Source organism: Patagioenas fasciata, chromosome 1 (genome assembly GCF_037038585.1).
Source record: "Patagioenas fasciata isolate bPatFas1 chromosome 1, bPatFas1.hap1, whole genome shotgun sequence".
NCBI classification, from domain to species: domain Eukaryota; kingdom Metazoa; phylum Chordata; class Aves; order Columbiformes; family Columbidae; genus Patagioenas; species Patagioenas fasciata.
Window position 1 is genome coordinate 40752376 of NC_092520.1, and position 23602 is coordinate 40775977.

At 35.4% G+C, this 23602-nt stretch overlaps 1 protein-coding gene across 4 annotated transcripts in view; it reads right to left on the bottom strand.

The window, feature by feature from the left end:
* PCDH9 (protocadherin 9) overlaps positions 1-23602 on the bottom strand; it is a 678879-nt gene that overhangs the window by 39142 nt on the left and 616135 nt on the right. The gene's annotated exons all lie outside the window — the stretch shown is intronic.

A 23602-nucleotide genomic window follows, 5' to 3' on the forward strand; every position in this document is an offset into this window, starting at 1 on the left:
ATGAATTGCATTCAAAAGGAAACATCCAGAAGACCCAGTGTGGAAGCATATGAACTCAGAAACCCAACACATACGATAATGAGAAGTTATCAGTACACTACCTTGTGCCAGCTGTCTACTGCAATAGGTTACTTGTGGTGACTACCTATCTCATGTTGGTTAAAGGTTAATAAAGGTTAGGCACTCAATGAATTCAGTATGAATCATTCAGCTGACATGGGCAGCTATTGAATTTGGCCCTAGAACAAAAAGAACTGTATGAGGAAATATTTCAGAGCATTATTCTTTATTATCTCAAAAGAAACAGCATTGAGAACAACAGAGGTAAGCATGCTCTTTTGTATATCTCCTGTATGAATAAAGCTGTAAAGTAATATTGATAAAGTAAGAAAGCAGAAAACAGTGAGGCATATTATTTCCTTGTAGCTGGTATTAATGGCAAGATATAAATTCAGTAACACACACACTTCTATTTCAGTGCTTCAACCAAGGTCATCCTATGCAAAACGGAACTCGCACTCCAGATGCTGAAACCAGGAGTGTTTATTAATCTCAAGATGTGATGCTTATAAGAGGTTATAACTTTCATGACTGCCATACAGGAAATCTTGTAGATCTCTTTATGTTGAGCAAATGTTGATCAGAAAAACAGGTGCATTGTCATTGTACTCGAAAAAGTGTGCTTTTGATATTATTTTATAAAGTAGTAGTTTTCACACAGAGAACTCGCAAATCTGTACCACAAAAGAATGAAGACAAATCTAATCTTCCATAAATTTAAAACACACATTTCAAACTAAGAATCTTGGATGATTTGAAATCACATTGAAAACAGTCTTAATTCTTATATTTGAATAGTACTTCAATTCACAAGGTAAAAGTGATTAATATAAACTGTAGAATCTGTTATCACCCTCTCTAATTACAATCATACAAGCATATTTGTTTTATTTGTATTCTCAGGCAGCTTGACCCTGACACCTCAAATAACTATCCCACCTCTGTCAGAGCTGATCTTTTACTTGTAACACACACAAAAGGTAGGCAAATTCTTTGATACAGTCTCTGATCAGAGAGAGTCTTTGAGATCAAGCTGAAGACAATTCTTTCAAATGAGGCTACTACTCTGCTTTCTCAAATACTCAAGTTAAGATCTTCTACATTCCTATATTGGCTAACTGATGAGATAACCTACATAATAACATACCCCTGCTGTGTATTTCTACCGAATCAATAGAACTCTCAATCTACACAAAAGCAACACCAGCATGTATCAAGCTTATAGAACCAGCACTCTCACAATGAGTTTCTCAACTGTTGTAAAGAGTTGTGTGCTAATCTCACAATTTCAGTCCTGGAGTCCCCAATTGTTCCAGGTTTTGCATCCTAACAGTAAATGTGTATAATTCAAACCAGTCTTTCTTCTACATAAATTGAAATATACTGCACAGGAATACAATGGTTTCAATTAAATAGATGATAATGCAGATGATTTTTGCATAACAGAACATGTACTTTTCATTTTAGGTATTGAAATTACCACTTCACAATGCCAGATTTGAGAAAACATCCAATAACGACTTGAAAACTGTGCTTTTACACACTTTGTTGTGGTTACTAAACATGCGCCAATGCTCAGATAGGATTCAAAACATTGGAATTTGTAACTATAGTTCTGCCCATGCCTCCCCCCACCAAAAAAACAACAACAACAACAACAACAAACAAACAAAAAACAAACAAACTCAACTTATAGTTCTTGAAAAAGGTTGTAAATCTGTAGCAGATGTTTTAATGCCTTTTACACTGAATTTTCACACAAGCAAATTTTCATAGCTAGGCTTATTTTGTCATAATGCCAGCTTCCATAGTCCAGTCTGTTACCAGTGGTTATGCCCATCATGGCAAGTATTTTGAAGTAAAAGGATTGGTTTAGCAAATCACACCAGTTAGTACTAAGGCCCTTACAAAAGCTGTTGGAGGGGGAAGGATGGTTGTTTTGAATTATATTCTATTTGGCCCACTGGATGGAAAATCCCTACAATGTATGCTACTTGAAGCCCGGCCAAAGGTCTAGTGTTTCCTTCAGATGCCTTATCCCATTAGAGGTAAGAAATCATTTAGTCTGTACCTGCCAGATCTTAGCTCTCTCTGAAAGAAATTTACCTTAAAGAAGAGTTGGAACACTAAAACTTCTCTGCAGATCAAAACAATGCAGAAAAAACAGGGAAAAACAGAGGATTTGCTTTAGAACAATGCAACTGATCCAAACCAAAACACTAATGCAGATATATCCACTGAAGCACCATTATTTTTTTTTCTTCATCCTTGCAGAAAGCAATTAATAAATAATGACCTTGACAGAGTAGTAACTGTAAGCCATTGCTAAGCTGAAGGTCCTATGTAGTAGCATTAAAAATTTCACACCACTTCTGAGCAACTAGTCTGTTCGACATGATTAATCAGGACACACTGTCATGAGAAATAATAACATTCTATGTATTCAATGTAAGAGGTATATGCTGTATGATTTTTTTTCCCATATTTTCTAATGCCGTCAATATCCTTGAAAATATAGATGTCTGTTAGCTATAACCAATGATACAGTTTTCAGGAAAACAGAGGAAGATTTCAGAAGCAAAACTAATTTTGAGGTGAGCAACTAGTGGAAAACACAAATTAAGACATACTTCTGTAAGACTAATTTGCAAACCTTGGATAGGTTATTCTCATTCATGTTTCTCTGAAGGCATTTAAAGGTATACAAATGTAGCAATGCAGTGCTAGATTTTGTTGAGAAAGTAGATTATTACAGGTTTAATGTCATATCTGGAATCAGAGCAGCTTCTTGTCCCATAATCTTGTACTTCACACAGAGTGGGCTGAAATGTCCTCTCTGTCTCAAATATATGTGGCCATATCCTCACTCCAAGTCATTAAATCCAGTGAGAAGAGGGACCCTCTTCTGACTAACGTCATGGTAAGCTGAATGTCGATATTCCTCTTGCATTACTCAAAATCACTCTACTCTTAGCCTTTTTAAAATCACCCAATCAAGAAAAAAGATTGTTATTAATGAATAGCAATGTTGTTTCTAAAATGCATGTCGCTGTGGTCAGTTTTTGAACTTTTCCAATCTAACTCTCCCTCAGACATATGTTTGTTCTCCTTATCTCAGTAAGTGTGGAGGTGTGGTTTGGGAGGGGCATTTGCTTTGTTGGTGGTTTTTGTTTGTTTGCTTTTTTAAAATCAGATTAGTACAACTATAGTAGGATATGATTTTGTAGAATATCTTGAATTCATAAAGAATGAATGTGGCTTAGGCAGAGTGCAATCAAACAACTTAACAGACAGCAACGAACAGGATAAAATAAATTTGCAAAATTTCACCCAGAAATTGTAAATACCTTTGGTACTACTTGCATATTTAAAACTTTTAACATTATAATCCCTGTCACCTTTAAGATAGACAGTAAAAACAGATCACTGAACTTTGCAATTGTAAACAAGTATCCCCCTACGTAAGAACAGGATTCACCGGGAAAAAAGATCACTAATTTCAGAAAAAAATATTTTCTTCCCATTGCTATAAATTGTTTAGGATTGTTATTTTATTTTTATTTATTTTACTACAAGTTGTGGAGATACTATTGTCGTAAACCTAACATAGTGAATGATCTTCATCACTGCCAAATAAAGTAACAAAATAAAGCTTTTGTAGCAAACCTTAAATATTAGTTGATATGAACTTCAGCTGGAATCTTAGCACCTCCATCCTGGTAAGAACTTTAACCAGATGGTAAAGGGAATATGTTTAACACTTATATGAAAGCAATGATGAGTTCAGTCATACAGCAGACTGAAATAGGATCTTATCTGCAGCGGAATATTTCCTCCCACCCTCCAAATTATTTCATAACTGAAATAATACATTCGGGTTATATGCAAAAAAAATAATTAATAATAGCTAGTTTGTGCCCAGCACATTAAATTGCTAAATTTTTCAACAGCCAGAGCTGAATTACTAGTGTACACTGAGACATGAGTCGTATGAGAAAGCAAGCCCAATTGCCAAATAAAGTATTAAAATGAAAGGGGGTGAGTGGGGGAAGAAATCTGTCCAGGAAAAAAACTTACATGAAGGGAGACCAAATAGCAGTATATTGTTATATCCTTTGAATGTGCAATTTGCAGATTGATTTTCCTACTCTCTTTTCATAGTGGATGTACAGATTATGCTGAAATCTAGTAAAATTTGTACGTGTGCCCAAGTTAATTGAGAACTTGAGTCAAATGCCTGCCCCTGTTCTAACAAGTGAGAAAATAGCTCTGCAGGGCATTTCTTTGTAAACGCATCCAACTGATTTTGCAGCTATGCAGTTTAAAAGTGTAGGCATGCAGGATGAGTCTTCCTCACTGATTCAGTTTGTTCTTACAACATGACCTACTTTGTGCATCTTTAGCCTTCTGTGATAAGCAGGAATGTCACACATTTCTTATATTTCTCTCATTTCCGTGCTATCAGTGCTCTTTGGTGATGTTTTCTTGGGTGTTTTTGTTGTTGTAGGTTGGATGGTGTTTTGTTGTTGTTGTTGTTGTTGTTTTAAAATACACACTGTCCCTATTTCCTGCTTACGTTTGCCAAGCCCATGGCCATTCCCGCAGCAGAAGGTGAAATTATTGAAAACCCTTTCCACCTCTAACACTCAACAAGAAACATTTCTCAAATGCCACCCATAGTCTGCTTGATTGACAGTTGTACCACCTCTGGAGCAAAACTCACCACTCCTGCTCCTCAGTTATCTCTCTCTATTTGGAGCAGTTGACTTTCTCCCTCCAGATACTTGTCAACATTTATGGAAGATGTTTTAACTGGCACCCTGTCAGATGATATATCTAAAACAGGAAGGCTGACTAGTTGTGAAAGATGTGACTCCCAACCCAAGCAAGACTTAAAGCACTGGAAACCGAAACAAATCCCTTAAGAGCATATGTTAGCCTACTTAAAATGAAGTTTTTGTGACATCCTTTTAATTGCAACCATATGACACCTACTTGTAAGCCAGAGGCACTGAATATGAGTGAAAAGTCTCATGTGAAGTACTAAGCTTTGAGTTTTCATAGGTGCTTTCTACACAGATGAGTAGTTTCACTTACATCACAAAAATAAACAAAACCCCAAAAGCTTTTTTCCAACAGTTCTATAGAGTGGACATATATACAAGCCATTCTTGTCATAAACTCAGAAAATACTGGTCAGCAACCAGATTTTAAAAAATATATCATTAGTAGAATGTTTGTTTTGTGAATAAATCGAATTGGTGGGACCAGGGTTAAGCATACGAGATTCAGACACAAGGAGGCAATGCGATGAACTACTTTTAAGAAGTATAACACGTATGGCATTTCAAAATATTTTGCCTCTAATGCTAGCCTTAGCCGTTTGCATATTAAAGTAGTATTCCCCTGGATACCAGTGAAGTTAGTCCATGTTTAATTCAGAATAAATGAGAACTTATTCACACCTAGACTCTCAAACCTTCTTTCCGGTTTTTCTTCTTTTTAAAACATCTGACACAAGTTTCAACTAAAGCATACTACTGAAGAATGCTTTTTTCTTTCTTTTTTTTTTTTTTATTTTCACCACCTGCATTCCTCTTTCACCTATTTCTATATCCAAACATACTTGAAGGGATGTAGATAATGGTTACCTGACTGATTCAATTTGTAATAAGATATGAAGCTCCAGAATGGTTTCCATTAGCACATCTTTCTTACACTGTGTGGGGTAGGAATGAAAGATAGCTTTACGTGACAATGTTGTGAGAAATCAAAGACTGAGATGACATGCTGAGATACATAATTTCAGCAAAGTGTGATTAATTTCAAAAAAAGATTGTAAATTCATACAGTCTTAATTTTAAAAGAGTATAAATAATATCAAAGTATCAAACAGGAAATGCTAGAGGGAACAGAGCTAAGATATAAAGAGTGAATTAAAATTAAAAGCTGTGTATGCTAGATTAATCTCACTAGAGCTGTCTGAGTTTAGCCATGGTTATAATTTGGTCCCTGATTCAGGAAAGCACTAAAACGTGTTTAAATCTGTCTCTATTTAGAGAAGCACTTTAGCACATGCTCATCTTCAAGCATATGCCTTAAGAGCCATTGATTTCTGTGAAACTTAAGCACGAGCTTAAAAATGTAATCATGTAATTAAAAATCTATATTGAATAGAGATGCTTCCCTGAAAGAGGGCCTGTGCCATGTACCTACAAGCAGTTAAATTAAGAGAACTCTAGAAATGAGAGAGTAACATTGAAATGGTATTGGTAGCTGGATGCCTAAAAGCAGGATAGAAAAGAAAATAGCAGCTACTTAAGCAGAATATATGGCATATTCAGGTGTCATATTCCTGCCTGATTTCATTCATCAGTTAGTATAGACAGAAATAAAATGATTCTCCCACTTCTGTTGCCATGTTGAAGACCCTGATTACACAATGCTTTCCTAATGCCTCTCAGGAAAGAAGGAGCATAGCAAAACAATTATCTTCCTCCTTTACCAATTCAGATAAAGTTTTGAAATCTCTCATGTCTCAGGGATCCAAAAAAAGCTGCCAGTTTGAACAGCACAAAGCTGGTGAAGATTATAAAAAAAATGACCAGTGGCTTTGAGAACATCAAAGGTAGTGAAGAAAATTTAGAAAGAGATGACTAGCCAGTCATGATGAGCATTTTTGTTTTGGGGCTGACAGTGACAACAGCAGAAGACCCTGAGACTAACCCTGTCTCATATTGAAGTTGTATATGAGATCTGCTGAAGGCTAATGGATTCATCCTCTGCACAGTAGAAGGAAATGAACTGCCAAGACACAAATGATTTGCCCAAAGTGGTACTGAAAATCTTTGTGAAGAAGAAAATTGAATGTATACCAACAGAATCCCAGGTTAGTTGCAATGACTGAATAATTTTTCGTAGGAAAAAATAAAAAATATTTGTAAAAATAAGACAAAATTATTATTCTTTTTTAATTAGAGAAAAAACAGACATCAAAGTTTTTACCAAGTGACTGAAATAAACTGAATCGATAAGTCTACATCGACATGCAAATATTGGAAACCAAAAGCAAATAAAAATACTAAAAAACATGTAAAGAACTAGAGACATTAAACGCAATATTCGAAGTAAAAATATAAATAAAAATAGACAGTTAAAAATTAGACTTTTACACAGTAATGGCTTCACAGACTGAACAGAACAATTCAGAAGATAAATTGTGTGTATACTTTTTAGAGAACACTTCTGAAATATATTGAAAAGACAATCATACTGAATGTCAGAAAACATATTTACAACCCTGAATTAAAAATAAAAATAAATGCAGAAAAATGATGTTTGGATAAAATATTTTATGCAGCTTACACTGCCAAACATTAACATTCTGGTCATGAGCTGCTCTGTGGGGATTAATACACAACGGTATGACTAACAGCAGAAGAGTACATTAGCTATCAATAGGATCAATCTCACCTAACCTTATATGGGTAACAGTAATATCAGGTAGTACATAGTCACTGCAGAGAAACCGTTACCTTCAAATGGCAGTTCCTTCCTTTCCAAACTGATTTTCAAAGACAGGAAGCATCAGTTTCACCTGAAGATGGTTTTCTTTCAATCTTAGAAGGATCCTGACTGGATTAATCTTAGGTGACAAATATTTACATGGCCAGAGTTAGATGAGATGCATCTCACACTGTTGTAGAAAAAATACCTTAGAAAACCTAAATGTTTTGGATATTTTTCCATTGTAGTCAGTCATTTAGTTGATTAGTTTAGGCCAGATGATAGCTAAATTAGAACTAACGCTCAACAAGGAACATGACATGTTTTTGTAGGAAGGCAGATTAAAACATGTCAGCACGTCTAGAAATGCTTTTCAGTATCAAAATAGCTTAGAAATATAATTTATTTGCAGAAATAGATATTGTTACTGCAGAAATTTATATTGTTCCCCTGTCCAGAATCTGGTGACAAGACATATAACAGCAGCACTTTAGCCATTAATGAAATATAACAAGGGAAAGTGTAGAGTCTTGCATCTTGGTAGAAACAACCCCAGGTTCCAGTATAAGTTGGGGAATGACCTATTAGAGAGCAGTGTAGGGGAAAGGGACCTGGGGGGTGGACAGCAGGATGAACATGAGCCAGCACTGTTCCCTTGTGGCCAAGAAGGCCAATGGCATCCTGGGGTGTATTAGAAGGGGGGTGGTTAGTAGGTCGACAGAGGTTCTCCTTCCCCTCTACTCTGCCCTGGTGAGACCACATCTGGAATATTGTGTCTGATTCTGGGCCCCTCAGTTCAAGAAGGACAGGAAACTGCTGGAGAGAGTCCAGTGCAGATCAACCAAGATGATTAAAGGAGTGGAATATCTCCCTTATGAGAAAAGACTGAGGAAGCTGGGTCTCTGTAGTTTGGAGAGGACTGAGGGGTGACCTCATTAATGTTTATAAATATATAAAAGGTGAGTGTCACAGGGATGGAGCCAGGCTCTTCTCGGTGACAACCAGGTAAGACAAGGGGTAATGGGTTCAAACTGGAACACAAGAGGTTACACTTAAATTTGAGAAGAAACTTCTTCTCAGTAACAGTAGCAGAACACTGGAACAGGCTGCACAGGGAGGTTGTGGAGTCTCCTACTCTGGAGACATTCAAAACCTGCCTGGACACATTCCTGTGTAGCCTCATCTAGGTGTTCCTGCTCCGGCAGGGGGATTGGACTAGATGATTTTTGAGGTGCCTTCCAATCCCTAACATTCTGTGACTCTGTGATTCTGTGATCTAAGAGCAAGTACAGTCAGAGGAGAGTGCATCTTTAGGTAGCTCTCCATATCTAAAATTTGACTCACTCTCTGCAGGTACTATCTTCTGTTATGAAACAGCAAGCTAGCAGTTAATAAACTTCCAGTGAGGCACCTGACAAGGTGTGAAGTGATAGTATGAATCTAAGCCTAATTGTATAGACAATGCTATCTGTAAACAACCTCTAATCCACTATGATGCTTTGCTGAAAATAGGCTAACCACAAACTTCATTTTCCTTCTCTAAAAATGTTACTTCTTCAGCACCTCATTCCCTGAATAAATGAGAATGCACTTTCTCAATACTGTCTTGCAAGAATTGCTACTGCAAAACTGACTTTCTATAAGCAATTTTGCAAGGAAGGAGCAATTTTTCGTGAGAATCACATAATTGGCTAACAGTGCCCTTAGACATGGATTGTTTTAAAACTCAGATTTTATTTTTCTTTATATGTTAACCAAATTATAAATTTTACAGCTACAAATGTTTTCTCACCTCAGGCCTTATCTGCAAATCAAGTCAAATCTGAACTAATCTATGGTGAAAATCAGAAACAGAACAATTTCATTGAATTAGGGCAGAATGCTGAACTAGATCATCTGGTCCACAGCCATTTGCTATGATACTGTAAATTGATTATACACAAAGGTTTCAGATTAGACATTTTCCTATTTTAACAGAAAAATTTTGTTAAAGCAGATACAGAGAAAGAAAACCATATAATCCAGAAGTGTTCATTTGAAGTATCTAATAAAAAATAGCCCTTAACTTCAAATATAGTAACATCGTCAATATGAAGCAGGTGAGAAATGAACATTGATATTTAAGGAAAGTCTTATGATATTTCCAGTTGGCTCACAGACATGATTTGAAACCAGTGTAATTAATTGTCAGCATTTACAAATTACTTCCATTGTCTTTTACTACTATTCACATCATCTTTTCCTTATAATTAAAGGATCAGCAACACCCATTTGGTGTCTTGCACAGAAAGCAACATTTTCATAATGAAAAGCAAAGTTTTGTAGGCTTTTTTTTTTAATTCTTCCTACCCACAATAGAGACATGGCCTAAAGCATCACACAGATTAAAATAGTCTTAATTAGTTTAGTTTTGAATTAAGTTAATTGTTAGCTTTCAGCCTAATAAGCTGTTTAAATAAAAAATTCCTAGTTATCAAATGAAGTAAATTATCTCTCTGCAACATATTATTGGCAAATTCTGGTCAGTGAAAGTCTGAAATATGCTATGTGTACAGCTTTTTTGGTAGAAAGGAGAACCTTGGCTGCTATCCTACCTACTCACACCCATGTGTGTGCTCAAAAACAAAAGTAAATGAGGCATACAAATTGAGAAGTTTATAGACAAAATGAACCATGTCTTGGAGAAGGAATTCGTCTTTAATTAGTAAGACCTAATGAGATTAACACAGAGAAGACAGAAACTCTTTTTCTATTACCAAATACTTCCACTCTAAAAATGTTCCAGGGAAGTATCAACCATATTCATTCATTTCACTGCATTCCGAAGGTGTCCTCAAAAGAAATTCACACTGATACTAACCCACCTAAAATACTGTAATGTAGTCATCATGCCATATATTCCCAACTGTATTGCTTTTTAATCTGCTTCTTCTAATTATTTTCACCCTTTTGCTCTTTTTCTCACCTCTCCTCTTAAAATCTTCTCTGGCAATCAATAGCATTTTATATAGAACACTAAAAATATGTGACTTAATGAAGAACCTGTCCTCCAGTAGTTAATCTGCTTTACCGTTTGGCTTTCACTTGAAGGTAGGGATCTTCTCTCTCATGCTTAAAACACAGTTTTAAAAGAACAGAAAGGAACTTTCATTTTCCCCTGCTGGCAAATGCCACTGAAACTGTACAAAGCACTTACAATACATGAACATTTAGCTAGAAATAATCCATACCTGAGTTCAGCAGGTTTTTTTTACAAAATTTTGGAAACACTGATTTCCACTGCTTAGGTTCTTTAGTATTTGTAAAATTACTTCTCAACACTTACTGATTCACAAAAACTTAAAATTCAAAGCACTACTAAGTAATAATAAAACATGTCTAAAACTTGTCAGAACTTTTTACACAAATTTAAAAAGAAAATTAAGGTAAAAATCTGTCTGCACCATATTACTGGCAAATTCATACAATATATAACTGCCTGCAATGATAGAAAAATTGTAACATGTCTTGTTACCCAAAATCAGGAAGGGCACGACACTGGATTTAGTAGCAGATCTTTTGAAGAACTGCCCATTGAATTGTTCTCCTAACTTCTTTCTGAATCAGTTATTGCTGCTAGCTCTTCTGGGTACATTCTTATATTTTGCTTTTCTTGGTTAATATATAGGCACTTCCAGTGAAGTCCTAGTCACTGCAAGTAACATCCATCATGTGTTGTTTGCTTTGGCGTGATGATGCTTCCTCACTACGCCCTTGTTCCTCATAATTCAATCCTTCTATCTGGTCTTAGATTAGACAGTACTTTTGGGGAGAAACTGTGTGAATGCTCATCACAACAAGGCCTCCGAGCACTTCTGTTTCCAATGATGTCTTCTGAATGTTTATGGAAGTGGTTCTTCAAAACATCACAAATAACCACGTTCTCCACTGCTTACTATTTATTTTTCTATTGAACTGCATTTAAAAATCATATAAAACCAAAAGAAAACAGTATGTATATTATATGGAAAACAAAAAAAGTAGATGTCTGAAATAAACAGTAGCCATGACCAGGCTTCTGAAGGGCCCTAGGTTAAAAGTGGAAATTTACATGAACGTGCTCACTTTTTATGTTACCCTCTTACACATGTCAACAGATACAGTGCAATTAGTATGCAAATAGTTATCACACATGATCACAGACCACACACTACTTAAACAGCAGTTAAAAAAAGCAATCACCAGAAAAAATGGTAGACCCTTCAGAGGTCTGAGAAGTAGTGGTTACTTTGTACTGGTAAGGTGTAATGAGATGACAGAAAAAACCTCAAATAAATCATGTTTTGGAAAAAGACTTAGAAACCAGTGTATGAAAACTGCATTTAGAGTTGTCCTAAAGCCAATATATGGAACTAGGAGATTATTAGGGATCTACTAATAATGCTTTGTAAATAATAGTTTATTTCTCTCAAAGCCTAGTGAAAAGATCTGGAAAACAGTCTGCATTGCTCCAATGTTACATTCCTCAAGGTTTACATAGGATTAATTTATGGTTAACTTATATTCAAAAAATAGAATGTTAGCGAGAGGACCGCACAGTTTTGCAGAAGAGTTAAATCATATGAAATTCTCTCCTTCTCCAGATATTTACAAGTGCTTCAGAAGTTGTTTCAAAGTAATATTAATAGTTCTATGAGTAATTGCTGCTGGAGGGAGATTGAACATGGACCTTCCTGGGAACAAAACTGTAAATGATGTTACATTCTTTCTCTCTGTACAAGCAAAAATGGTTAGATATTAAAAACATATTTCCCAAGAAAGCTGAATTACACAGAAAGAGAAATACTAATTCAAAATGTGTTTCTGGACTACATTTTTAACTCCTCTTTATAGGAATGATTATGGAAATAACTTTGCTGAAAAGCCCCAAGGAGAAAGTAGAGCACAAAATCATGTGTTTAAATGAAAATTGATTTAAAAATGAAATATTAGAATTGTTGTCATTCAACACTTTGGCAATATAATAATATTTTATAAAGGTTTCTCGGAACCTCTAGTAAAGGAATAATCCATCTCTGACTCATACAACAGTTGTTACCCCACAGAGCTCAGATGTAAGTATACTACACTCCTTTCCTTTCTGTTTTCTGTCACCAAGAAACAATTAAATTATACCCAGATTTAAGAACTGATCAGTGTGCAATCTCTGTTTTTCCTTTATATAATAACATCGCTACAACTCAAGTATATATCTTCTGTTGCAATTAATGTAAACATGTTCAAATAAACAAGAGAGCAAACGAAAACAGAACTTGGAGGTAAAGAATGAAACGTGGTCTCTGACATTTACCCACTTTATAGTGTGATATTAAAATAAAACATAATCTCCTGCTATGCATGTGCTTTACTGACATAGTTTACCACCTGGTTATACAACTACTATATATCAATATTTCACTCATGTGCTAGTCTCCTAATACTAGATTAAGGACATGAATTAACATAGTAATAACTAGTTCAAATCCTTTTCATGTGAAATACTCAGACAGTAATATTCCTAGAACAAAATTGTTCACAAAGCTCAAGATGGAACATGCATTGGTGAGGAAAAGGTGACTGGTTTGTATTTAGAAGACACTTGATCCAGAAGAAACTGAGGAAAAACAACAACAAAAAAATAGCATATGCTGTTAAAAATACCTAGTTTTGGTAAAGATCCTCATGTAGAAAACTTTGTATATCAATACATCCATCTATCTGACCCTGCTAGATAAAAGTAGCTCAAAACAGTGAAAATAAATGACCAAAAAGCCCAAAGACCTCCAAAATAATGAAAAATTATATTCTAGACAAACATAAATGAAGGAATGAAAGATCTTCACTGGAACATTTTTGATACAGGAAAGACAGCAGAACAAGCCTCTAAGGCTATAATTTAAATATCCTGGAACTATTCTCTGGTGACAAGATCACCAACATCGAAAAGCTTGTGCTGCTGCTATTAAATCTTTTGCTCTCTAAAACAATCAGGTTAGGAGAAGGCATGTCTGAACTGCCTACTGGGGATGGTCTCTGGTCTGCTCTGACCACTGGACTGTGCCCAGGAGCTGCTTGGAAGAATCTCATTTGGCCTGGACCAAAACCATATGAGGGACAAATCTCACCATTTAACAAAGTAGACAATTTTGTTCCAGTGGCTGGAAACATTCCTTGGAGCTGGTTTATTTAGTATAAATATAGCCTGTGTTTTCACTAGAGATCTGCTATTGATAGTCAAGTCATGTGGAAGATATTTCAATTTATGAATGACAGTATAGAGCCTTAATATAAAATACAGATCTCTTAGGGAAGCATTGAACAAATTTAACTTCTTATAGAGCAATAGCTCTTTACAGAATACAATCAGGAAAAGGCACTTAAAGCCTATACTATTACAAAATGCAAAAAAGTAAACCCTTGCAGGTTTCTTAAATTATACAGTGAAAAATATATAATATTTAAAATACTACATTAAGTAATTTATTATTTCTTATATTGACTTTATCATTAAAATAATCAACTTTTATGTAGGAATATACAATTAATTCTGAATTAAATTTCCTAAGCTGTATGTTTTTAGAAACAAAGAAAAACCCCTTTAGCTCCAGAGGTCATCATTTTAAGGTATAAAGTGACACTCTGACATCAGTATTACCAAATATAGCAAAGATACCAACTTGTCTGTATTCACAGGCTAGTCGGTAGGCTTGTCAGACATGTCTGAAGTAAAATACATTTAAGTACAACTTTTATGGATTATTAAAAACTCTTCTTAGACTTCTATTTATGAAAGATTTTATGAACCAAAAAAAGCATTACTAGGGTATAGTCTGTGAACACTCTTTTTTTCTTATTCATAAGGAAACTTCCAAGCTGATGAAAATACAGAAACAAGAATCTGACGACAGTAACACACTCAACTCTCCAACAGAAGGTCCTGTATAAATAACAAAACCACAAAGCTAAAAAAAAAAAAAAAAAAAAAGTCAAAATCTGGAAAATCTCATTTCTCTTCTTCACTTTCCACAAGACAAAACAGGGGGAAAAAATGAAAGCAAAACAAAACAAAACCATATAAGATAAAACCAAAACAATAGAAAACCCACCCAAACAAACTCAGTCTAAGCCTACTTGCATATAAAAATTAATTCCTTTGTTTGAAAAGTAAAATATGCTATTTACATTAGAAACAAAAAAAGTGAAAACAACCTTTCTTACTGTTCACAGAATAAAGAAAAGTAACAAGTCCTTGACCAAATTGTCCTCTTGTAGCTGTGCTATAGGACAAGCAGAAATTCTGTTTTGACCTCTTTTGACTTCCAGAAAATAAATGGGACAGCAAATGTTCAATCAAAGTGATTACATTACCTGAGGCTTTCCCCTCAAATCTGCAGCTGCTAGCTGGAAAGCAGTAAAATGAGGTCATGAAGATCAACACAATGGCTGCCAGAGCTACAGAGGCACTCGTGGATGTTCCTCCACTGACAAAGTACTTGAGCTGGCAAATATCCTGATCAGATATTTTAATACCAGCAAACAAAATTTGTTTCTGCTTGTTGCTAACTAGACCTACTCTGGATATTTAAGTCATGGTAGAAAGCAAGTCCTGGGCACAGCACATCTACTGAACAAAAGAATCAAGCAGTCAGAGAGTTCAAGTTGCGAGGGATCTTGAGAGGTCTCTAGTCCATCCTTGTGCTCAAAGCAGCATCAGCTGTACCGTTATCAAAAATTGCTCAAGGATTAACCCAGTCAGGAGAACCTTTAGGGATGGAAACTGCAGAGAACTCCAGGCAGCCTGTTCCTGCTCTTGACTGTCTTCATGTTGAAAAGTTTCTCCTTCTATCCATGCATACTCACTGCCAAAAATGAAGAGATAGTTATACACTTTTTTACTTAATACATCTAGTGGCACTAGTATGTATGAAGAAAAACGGTATATCATATGAACTGCATATACGGTGTGACATCTCTTGCAGCGGGACAGGAGCTGCTCAGGCTTCATGTGCTCATGTCTTGAGATTTTACACATGAAAAAATTGTCCCTTGTTGAAAATTAAGAGTATTTTAAAATGCATAAATATGCTTCACTCGGCGATCCAATGTACCATTATCTGCAACTGCTAGTGCTGTTACTTTGAGGATATATCATTGTATCTATAAATCAAAATTTTGTTCTGCATAATTGGTCAGCTCTCAAAATAATACAGCAAACATGACCTTGTGCTAGTCATCATGCTCTCTTTAAGGTTGTGTAAAGAAAATAGCAAGCAACTTACTCTAATCTACCAAATTATTAAGAGTTTAAGAACAAGAGAAGACATTTCACTTTGTCAGATGAGAATACACAAGGACGTTGAGGTAAGATTCCAGTTCTCTTTGTAGTTGATGCTTAAAATGAAGTTTTCAAATTTTCTAGATATTAAAAGTTATTCTTGGAAAGAGAGGTTGGCTGCTCAGTTGTGCTTTTGAAGTTCTTTATAGATGACAAAAAGTCCTTGTCAGCAACTAAATACTACTTTCAAGTATTTTAGCATGTACTAAAACTTTTTATGATAAAGCTTCTAAATTAGAGAAATTTTATCATGTACATGCTCAGGTTTCTGGCATTACTGAAAGATTACCTGACAACAGAGAATCAATGACAATTAATCTGGTTATAAACATAACTTTTATCTAAAAACACCCCAGGGCAAAGCAGAAGAAAATGAAAAAGAATTGTAAAGACACAATCATGCCCAATTAACTGACTTCAAGTCTTGCTTTCAGGAGGTAAAGTTATTGCATCCTGTTTCATTTACTTTTTTCCTGGAGAAGAAAAAAAAAAAAAGAAAAATGAAAAAGAATATAAATTTTTAAAGATTTGCAGACCCTATAGGAATGACGAAGTTTGGGGAAAAAAAAAGAAGTTTAATTGTCTGAGGAATATATTGTAGTTCAAAAATACTAGATTGTGTGTTTGCATGCTTCAGAAATCTTAAGAAATAGTCTCATGTTTTATCTTAAATTTCCCGCTTTTTGAATTTCTTAAAAACTTGTTGAAATTACTTAGTCCATTCCCACATCAAATTTATATATTAAAAAAAAAGTTGTTTAAACAGACTTGAATAGATTTTAGAAGTTCATTAAATACTATTTCTCCTAAGGCTGAGATTTAATTCAATTTCAAACATATGCATGAAGAGTTATGGACTTAAGTTCAGAAAGTAAAGATGCAATGAAATACATTAGTAGTGATAATATGCACCACTTAATACTAATTCAAAGCTAAAAATAATTGAGAGCAGTGAGAGTTGTGAGAGTGGTATAAATGTATATGTAAGAGATAAAAATACGCTAAATGGTAACTAAAATGTTTTTTTCTTCATTATCCCTTAGAATATAACATTTTTTCCGTAGTTAAAATTGTTGCTGAAAGTACTTCCATACAAAAGGACCTAAAAAGAAGACTGATTGATTATAATTAAACATTTTAAAGGAAATAAGTGGTATGGTTAGGGTACTATTTTAATTTTCATCACCACATTAGGTGGTGTCAAATTATTACTTAAATATAAAACACATGTGCCAGGTTTCTCTGAGCACTATCATCAGTCAAATATCAAGAGTAGATCACTGAAATCTAAAAAGAAATATAACTTTGTTTAAGGAGCCAGCAACTTTAATTAAACTGTATAATATTCTGACTAGTTATATTTTATGTCACCCTCATGCTAAGCAGGACAGGGGCAGCAAGAAGAGACTGAAGAAGGATAAGGAAATTTTGTTCCTCGTTCACATACATCTCCCCAGCTACAGAGTTAGCACATGTTCATAGCACAAAACTCTCTTTCCTCTGAACCGACGTTAGCCCTTTCACAGTTTCAGCAAGTAGGGTTGTTCAAGACATTGATATGCCAGTTGCAGAAAACTATAGAGAAGATAAAATGCCATGTAAAACCATGAAATGTGCTTTCCTGCCCTTCAGATCTGCACTAGGCTCACCATCAACCTGAGCTGAAGCATGAAAATAGGTCCGTATTTCCCCACCTCATTTCTGGCCTTGTAAACCAGAGATAGTGCAGTGTCCTGCTATATAAAACACATTAAAAGAAGGAAACAAACTGGAAAACTACAGTGATCCACATTATGACATTTCCTTCATGGTCCTCAGATGATGACCTTAGACTTTCTCCAGTGACATGCCAACACACAAACTTTTAGGCATGGTGAAGGCCGGGAAGGCCATTCCTGTTCTAGCCTGCTACTAGGGGAAACTGGAAAAAAAATTTGTACCAGTGCCAAAACTGTCAGTACTGTTCACTCATAGAAACCAGCAACTAAATTCAAGGTCAGCTGTAGAAATGCATTTCTTCTAAATAGAACTGTATTTCTTCTATATAGAGAGAAAAGACTGAATGAGGAAATAATGTGAAATGTGTCAAAATGAAGCACATTTACCAGCCAGATGTTACCTAAGAAGTCATTCTGTATACCAGCTAAAAATTAACTCTTCATTTCCAAGCCACAGGGACTTTTTTTTTTTTTTGTTTACTTTCTCTATGCTGAATATTTTAGAGTTGGAAATTACCTGCTTACAGTGACAATGTTCCTAAAACTGCTAAGGATATGATTATTCACTGTTTTCAAATGAAGAAACACATACTCACCCAATAAAGGTCTGGCAGTCTTACTCTGTATTATGGTACAAGAACCTTATGTTACATTATGTTGCCTGTTCATGACATATAAAGGGAAATGGAGAATTTGTAATTAATACAAGTTACTGAACTAGTAATATCTGACTGCCATTCAGAGTCTGTTTACACAGAAAAACAATGATGACAGCAACAACAACAAGCTTTAACAATAACCACTCTGAAATAATCTACTTTAATCTGGATAAACAATTGGCATAGGCTAACAGAGGTACCATGGGTTTACCATGTTTTCAGTAGTATGACAAATGATGGATACTTCAAATTCACATGCATTGACTAGAAAAGAGAGCCCAGCATTAAAGACACTAAAGTAATAAGATTAAATTAGATACTGTCAGATATAAAAACTAAATCTATCAAAACCCTGACAAACATGTATTTTAAATAGAAGCAAAAGCTTTATGGTTTATAAGACAACTGAAATGAAATTCATTATATCAAAACTAAACATCCATATCTGAGCTAATCACCCCCACGTGCCTCTTATAATGAAGGAAAAATAGATTTATCTAACATATAATTTAATTCTACCCAAAGAAGCCACCTAGATTAGGTCAAATGAATTATGCCTGAAAATGAACACCTTTCTCTTAAATGTAAAGGTCTGATGCAGATATGTATACTGTAGATTTCTAAAGCTAGGCAAGATGAATCCCAGTTAACATGACTAGTTAAGACACCAGTTTGCCAGTTATTAAAATCCAGTATATTGAAAAGATTTTGTCCTATTTAATTTAGCTACATAAAATGGTGCCTAAAAAAAAAAAACAAAAAAAAATTAATCTGAGAATTCTTACTCCCCTCACTTCTCCTTGAGGATGAATTTGTGCTACACAAACCTTTGACTAAGTGTCTTATGTGTCAGTGTTTTAAAACTGCTGAAGTTCCAAACTACCATCTAGCTTCCACTTTAAAATTGCAGTAAATTAAACAACAGCTCTTAAGTTGTCTCTAAGTGGTTATAATTAAATCTTCACTCCTAATGATGTTGTCCGTTCCAAGGACAAATTCAATATGGTAAGAGGTAAAGGAAAGGAGAATTATAACAAAATCCTATGGCTTGGCATACAGCCATGTGTAAAGGACATACATTAGCACTTCAACAGTTTCTGCAGGAGTTGTAGGAAAAGAGTCAGTTGAGAGAGGGTACAGATGAAACACAGTTAAAGACACAGCCACGTTTTCTTATTCTGTCCTTCCATACCCCTTCAATTATTTTGTTATCTTGTAAACAAATTCTTGCTTCGTTAGACAAAGCTTAACCAAATTGTACTTTATATACTTTATTCTCAAGTAGTGTATAGCTATGTTAACAGAGCAGAGGTACTCAACATTAGATTGTATATCCAAATCCAGGTATTACAAGATTCCCTGAGATTCCTCTACTTTTCTTGGAAGATTTTGTCCTTAACCCTTGTTAAATTAGTTGTTGTCAAGGAATTTACAAAGCCGCCTTTTATTAACATGCCTAGGTTACCAACAGATTATAACAACAGATAGGAAAGTGAGTTTTAATAGTGTGTGTGAATGGAATATCATATTCTGAGATGATGTTGTCCCAAACCAGAGACCCTTAAAGAGGAAATTATCAATGAAAAGCTTTACATGAAATTACTGTTAATTAGATAAAACAATAAGACAATTGCAAAGGGTCAATTGAGAAACAGAGTTAGTTTTACTAGAAGAACAAAGAATCATGACTTCTGTGATGGCAGAGACACTTTGGAATGGAAAACTGGTAGCAGTGCAGCAGTCGAACCCCAATAGGACACTGCCAGAAGTAAATCTACCATCATCCTGACCTTGTGGGCCTAATTTGGTCTCTTCCCCATGTGACAGCACAGGCAGCTGCACTCCACCTAAAGGGATGTCACTGCAAGGCTGCCACATGCTGGGACCCAGCCCTCAGAGTACCTATGTGAACCCAATGGACCATTTGCACCAGCAACAGGTAGTACTGAGCAGCATGGGTATAGGTCACACATAAATCCAGCACACTTGCAATCCGACCAAGAGTTGGGTATTGAGAGGGGAACCTGCATTCATAGATGAGATGGGGTGTGCACAAAATCATGTGGTTGTGCATCTGCAGTTAGAGCTTTCTGGGATTACTGGAGGTTAGTTAGAAATGTGTAGGGGTTTGATCACATTTTGCAGGTGTTCAGTATTATGCTTTATCCATTACATTGCTGATATTGATCCCAAATGTATAGTTCACAAATTAGCCCATTAATTAGATATAATTCAAAAATTGATCACAGAATCACAGAGTGGTTAGGGTTGGAAGTGACTGCTGAAGATCATCTAGTCCAACCCACCTGCCAAAGGAGGTTCACCAGAGCAGATTGCACAGGAATGTGTCCAGGTGGATCTTGAATGTCTCCAGAGAAGGAGACTTCAAGGCCTCTCTGGGCAGCCTGTTCCAGTGTTCAAAGTAAAGAAGTTTCTGCTCATATTCAGACGGAACCTCCTATGCTTCAGTCTGTGCCTATTGCCCCTCATCCTATCCTTGGGCACCTCTGAAAGGAGTCTGGTCCTACCCTCTTGACATCCACCCTTGAGATATTTATAAGCATTGATGAGATCCCCTCTCAGCCTTCTCTTCTCCAGGCTGACCTTGCTCTCTCAGTTTTTCCTAGGTGCTCTAGGCCCCTAATCACCTTTGTAGCTCACCGCTGGACTGCTTCCTGTAATTCCTTGTCCTTCTGAAACTGGGAAGCCCAGTTAAATCACTTTGATCTCAATTTGAGTAAACCCAAGTGATCTGAGTAGTTCTTCCTTGCCACATTTGTTGCACTTACAGCTTAGAATAATTACAGTTCTGATAAAAACCTCTAATTAATTCCCATCTACCTAACTTTTGCCCAATGAGGTCGCGCAAGATGGAAGATTTGAAAACTAGATCATCAACATACAGCTTTCTGAAAATTTTGTTTAGAAAATGACTTAAAAGTCTGACAAGAAATGGAGAGAACTTCTACTGGACAGCAGTACTGAGCAAGTACTAAACCAGTTCAGTTTTCACAGTACTGAAGTATGCAAATAATTTTTGTTTATACGTGCACTTTAAGATAAATAATTTTGTTTATACTGCAGTGAATACTTGTTCTCTCTCAAAGATCATCAATATCAGGAACACACACAACATCAAAAGTCATTGCTGTGGAAGCCAATTCAGTGGTCTAACAATAAGGATTCTCAGCGTTATTTTGAGTTGATTAACTAAGGTATTTTGAGGTAATCTTTTTTTTTTTTTTCTTCCCCATATGATACTCGTACTTCTATTTATGCAAAAGTACTTATGAATTGTAACTGTGATGATGATTTTTATAATGGCTTCTCATCTAACCTAACCTCTGTTTGATGTTATGAGACATTATGATTTTAAAGATAAAAAGTGATATCAAATATAAAAGTAATAGAATATGTGACTATTCTAGCATGTCAAAATCTAAGAATAGTAGTGATATTGTCACCTGAGATATGTGTAAAAAAAGTTTGCCTTTTTCTTCCATCAATCTGAAAAACAAAATTCTCCTTCTAAACTTTGTCTTACCTAATATCTAGTGAAAATGCAATAATGTTTCTTCACAGACAATTTTATGCCATAATGAGTTGGTTCAATTTATAATGGAAATATGATGTTATATAAAATGATTGTTTCTCTTTTTCTCATGTACAGACATTTGCGAGTGCTTAGATGCTATGGGTAATGACAGCAATGTAATTTTGGACAATGTTTTTTTCATAAACCTCTACCAGTTTATCACCCTATATCTGATGTTGTGGCCAGGTAGTTTATTCTGAATGCAGAAGTTAGTCTACAGACTTGGCCATCACGTATTTCAGGCAAAAAAATCTCTGCTACAGGTAGTACAACTACAACTTACACCTTGAAACATTTTCAAGTTTTAAAATGAACCATTTTTACCCTTAGATTTTACCTCCTAGAATTAGTATCTGTCGGGCAGGAGGAAGTAAGCCCCTGTAAGGTACAAACTGAGCAAGTAGATCTACAGCTGCAAATTTGAGGGTTGTTATGTGAAGACAATGTTGGTATTTATTTTAACTAGCTTTAAAGGTATACAGAAACTTTTCTTATTTTTATTTTTTTTTCTGTTTTTTAAGAAGTGGATGACTAGAATGACTAGATAAATACTTTTGGGGAAGGTGAGTAGAGTCACTGCAGTGTAATGATAGAAAGAAATATATCTAAAACAGAGAAGCTGCTGTGTTATTTTGGTACCTTTTCTTCTAGCTATTTTCAAACATGAATTCGACTTTCTAACACTAATTGGAGTATCGACTGACCATATAAATGCTTGCCGCCATTGTTCAAGTCTCACAAATTAACTAGTGAGCGCCTCCAGTTATCTAAATAAGGTGCTGATTGATTGTGTGGAAATAATTAATCAAGCCAGAGCTGATATGATCTCCAGCCATGCCAGAACTTTCTTTTCTCATTATGCTTACCTAGAGCAGAATTCAAATTTACAGCCTGTGGCAAGAGACTTCATTTTTTGAGAGGTTTCTACAAGTCAAATTACAAGGAGGAAGTCAGATTTCATTGTAATAAGACTTTAAATGAGTCTAATTACATTTTAGTTCATTCGAACAGTCTTGCTTCAAATATTGTTCTGCCTATCTGGCAGCATTTAGTAGAAGCCAACATTGAGTTTAGAGCACTGGAGAATAATATGCCGACTTTCCTGTCTTGAATCACTGGAAGCAGGAGTCCTTAGTGGACAGGCACTTAAATGCATGTAATGCAGAAACTGAAATGCTGTTACAACTGTATTTCTCCTTAACGACAAGTAGACATAGTAAGCAATACAGTGCCTTTTGATGCAGCAACTCATTTATCATGAACAAGCTTACTCTCCTTCACCCTTCACCCTTCATACACATACACACACACTTAAAAAAAAGAAAAAGATCTTTTTAACCAAAAAAGGAGGAGTATCTTACACTATTATATTGTTCAGCAAGGTATGTTACATTCTCAGTGATCATATAAAGTCCCCAGTCTTCTGTGCAGGAAAGAACAGCTGAAGTGATCTTCTAAATCATCAAATCTAGACTAGTGCAATAACTACAGAGCTTATCCTCTCAACACACTAGAAATGAGACAAGAGGAGAAAGCTTTTAGCAAAACTGTCATAATCTTATGACAACGCAAGTAGGCTGAGAGCTAAGCCCGCCACTCCTGCAGTGTAGAAGCATCTGCTTTCTCCCCTAGTTACATAATACAAGAAGTCTAGAGGCATGAGATTCCAACCTATACTAATATTAACTGTTCACCCAAACAGCTGTGAATT